The sequence below is a fragment of the Primulina huaijiensis genome, chromosome 13, assembly GCF_012295235.1.
Source record: "Primulina huaijiensis isolate GDHJ02 chromosome 13, ASM1229523v2, whole genome shotgun sequence".
Taxonomy (NCBI): domain Eukaryota; kingdom Viridiplantae; phylum Streptophyta; class Magnoliopsida; order Lamiales; family Gesneriaceae; genus Primulina; species Primulina huaijiensis.
The window spans coordinates 12892064-12896320 of NC_133318.1; positions in this window are offsets into that span (position 1 = coordinate 12892064).

Genomic DNA, 4257 nt, shown 5'->3' on the forward strand with positions numbered 1-4257 from the left:
ACGAAATTTTATTTAAGTGGGAGAGGAATTGTAAGGTCCAAAAATTTAGACGACGTAAACCAATGGCATGCAAATCTAGGAATTCTGAAATTGGTTAATTAATTGATATTAATTGCTTATTTAATTATGTGACATGCATGATTTTATGTTAAATATGATTTAATTTCCATTTTTACATAAAACTGTATTTTAAGGAAATTTCAAGTTGCGATCGAAGAACGGAGACCGGGAGCTGAAAAACGTAAAATGTTTTTAGTAAATAATTGTTTTTAATTATTTAAAATATTAATGTGGGTTTTTTCTTATTTTTGAAAATAAGGGGTTTTGAGGTGATTTTATACGCCAGGATATAAATTTTATCGGTGTTGGTTTTTCAACAAAAATATGAACTTTTTAGCAACCCGGCTATTTAATCTACCAACTATTTTACCAAAAACTATTTTAATATTTTATTTAAATCTTAATTGGACTAATGGGCTTAATTTGTTGGCTTGATAGGCTTAAAGCCTTGTTACTAATTAATTAGTATATATAATATGATAAAACTCCTATAACCCTACAATTCTTCTCGGCTCTTTTCTGAAATCTATACCTTGATTACAAGGCACACACATGCTTAGAAATTAAGGCAAACTTTCGAGAATTTCCAAGGGAAATTCTTAGCCAAGGTTCTTGCTCCGTTCTTCGTCATCGTCAACGGTTTTTCGTGCGTAAATTACGTAAAGGCACGCCTATTCTTCCTTCAAACCATCAACACATCATATTAATTGTTTTATGCATGAATTTTTCTGAAAAACATAGCAGCATGTTGAATTTTCGTACCTCCATGTGCATGTGTTCTAAAGTCGTGTTTTAAATTACCAAAATCATGTTTTAATTTGAGTTAAGGGGCTGCCATGGTTAGGGTATGGATTAAGCATGTTTTTAAACTAGTTAGAGTCCAAAGAACACAACGAAAACGTTGCACATCATGAACATAACAGTAGATGGAACCAGCAGGTATCACATGTGGGTTGAGGGCTCGGTTTTGGGAGTTAAGGGCTTGGCTTGGGTTCGGATGGGACCGGGGCTGGGCTAGGACCAGGTATGAGTCGGGGAGAGAGTCTTAGCCATGCTAGGACTCAAGACAAGTGGGCTGGGAGAAGTCCTATCCAAGAGGGACTCCTACCCGAGAGCTTGAAGGGAACAGAGCACGTTGTTGCTGCTGTGCAAGAAGAAAGAGGTTCGGCCAGGGGCTTTGGGCTGAGCTAGGTTTGGTCCTTAGGGTCCTAGGAGAGTGCTTGGTGGGCTGGTTCAAGGGGTGGCTCGATGGCTAGAGGGCTACCAACAGAAAACATGGAGCTCATGTCAAGGAAGGATTCTCGGCCAAGCATGTACATATCTGGTGCTGTGCTTTGTGCGCGAGTTCAGGGACTTGGGTGTTAGAGTAGATGCCCTGCAAGCCAACTGTTGACTAGGGATTTTATTGACTCAGTTGTAATTAACAATCTTTATTTTAATATAATTCATTATTTTATGGTTTGTTATTTCTTTATCTGTATACCCATGTTATCAAACATAGATAAAGACCTTGATTATACTTTAATACAAATGAATCGTAATTCGATGTTGAAACTCGTTTGTAAATACTGTATGATCTAAATTCGTTCCTAGTCAATTTAGCCGCCTAAAACAGGGATAAAGGTCGCTTGAGCTCGAGACTATCATCTGTGATGTTGTGTACTGCGTTTCTTGGTAAGGGCATAGAGATGTCCAAACATGCAGGTGAGTAGTCATATGATGATTATACCGAACTACCCTCCCTCGGACTTTCCAAGTGGTTATCATTCATCGAGAGGATAAGTCCGTGGTTATGATTGTACACCATTAGTCCTTACAACCCGGGACAACACTGAGGCTCTATATGCGAGGGCTGTGCTTTGACTCGGTTACTGGCTCCAGGAGAGTCATCAGGTGGCGAGGTTGGGTACAGTTGCGAAACATATAGGAGCCAGTGCATTGTAGTCGGGGATTCACGGCTCACCTGCGGGTGTGGATATCCTATGTGATCTGATGAAATTATAGCGCATGGAATCTCTGGCCAGAGTATGAGATGTACGTTAGAGAAGGAGTTCTCGAACGGTACATGCGATGCCACTATTTATAGTTATCAAATAGTTATCGAATTAATATGCAACTCTCGATGAACCAATGGTTGCAGATTCGATCGGGATATATGAGATGAAGGGACCGTAATGTACGTTAATCATAATCGACTGGTTCTTGCAGGCACTATCAGTGATACTTAGGGGATCATGGGGCGATGCTACTAGACGCTCTTACCATGATCTGATGGGTGTAATCAGAAATGAGTTCTGACATTCTTGATCAAAGTGTTGATGAAAAGAATGGGGCTAACTAGGGTAAGCCCGAATAAAGGATTATGTCCTGAATCACAAAGAGTTGTGAACCCACGGCTAGCTGTATCTCTGAACCATTGAGGGTCACACAAGTACTGGATCGTTTGTTCCCGTTGAGAGAATAAATTTAAGAAGTTGAATTTATATTATATAGTAAATTCAAGAAGTTGAATTTATGATAATTAAATTTTGAGAGAATAAATTCAAAGAGTTGAATGTATAAAATTTGAGTATTTAATTTATTAATCTCAAAATGTTGGGTTTATTAGATATTAAATTTTGGAGGTGATATAAATTCAAGGAGTTGAATTTATAATTTGCATAATAAATAAAAATGTTGAATTTATAAATGATTTAATTTATTAAACTCAAAAGTTGAGCTTATTAATTAATAAATTAAATATGGTTGGTAATAAGTTTAATGGGCTTGCAAGAGTAGAAGTCCAACATATTAAATAATTAAAGTTGTTAATGGACCTTGATTAATTGATTAAATTAGTTGGACTATTCCAATTAATTAATCAAGCCCATTAATGTTAATTTAAGGGCTCAATTATTATACTATAATAATTAGGTCATGGATTATTATAAATAGGGATGGAGAGTCAAAACCCTAGCCACCACAATAAGCAATTTTCGAAATTCAGCTTCTTCTTCCTCCAAAATTTCGGCCTCCTTGATTTCTTTTCATAGTATGAGCCGCCTCTCAAATTTCAATCTCCTACGTAAAATATCTTCCATATTTTCTAGTGCAAATTGTAAGAGGAATACATTATCTAGTCGTGGACTTGATAGGAGGATTTCTTGAAGAAAGTTCGAAGGAATCAACAAGAGCTAATCCGTTTATACCGGATTAGTTGGAGTCCAGTGATTTAATTCACAAATGTATAATTTTCTGAACATCCTATGTATGTTTAATTCGTGAAAACCATACGAGTGTCCAAAAGTTATTTTGTTTTCAAAATAAAATAAAAATTTTAAAACTTCCGCTGCGTTTGGGCACGTAGAAAACCGAGATCCAACAGTGGTATCAGAGCCAGGTTTTTCTAAATAGTATGGTTTTATATTGAATAATTTGTTTCTAACCACACAAGAAAATTATCAGAAAATAGATGCACCATAAGAATTATTTTTTTTCAGAAAACAAAAAAAAAAAAATTTTAATCTGCCCGGAACTGTTCCGGGCAGTCCGTGCGCGCAGGGACGCGCACGGCAGCGCGCAGCGTAGGGACGCCAGCGCGCAGTGCACAGCGCCACGCTCGCCTGTGCGCGCCTGCGCGCACAGGGGTGCCGCCACTGCCCGAAACGTTCGGGCAGCGAGGGCGGCTGCCCGGGATCGTCTCAGGAAGTGTGTTGGATGATGGGCTTGAACTGTTTGGGCCTAGGGTGCAATTTTTTGATTTTTCAAATTTTGGGCAAAATTGATATTTTTGAAAATTGATTCAATTTTTATTTTGAAAATTAATTTTTAAAATTAATAATTTTCTTGAAAAATAAATAATTAGAATATGATTTTAATTATTTATGGTAAAAATGAGTTTTTACAAGAAATCAATTATTATTGATTTAATTGGAAATTAAATAAAAGTGTTTATTTAATTTATTAAATTCTTTAATAATTGTGGTGGTTAGTGATAAAATTATTAGATATGATTTATCAGTTAATTAAATTTGTTTAATTAATTGATGTTAATATCTGATATTAAATGCATGAAGGATGATCGAGAGCCTTGACCAATGTGTTAGGTGTATGTTAGGATATTTTACTGTTTTTATTCATTTTGTTAATATTTGATATTATTAAAGTGGGCCTGGTTTATGGCCCGTTCCCACCCCCATGAGATGTATCCCTTATGTG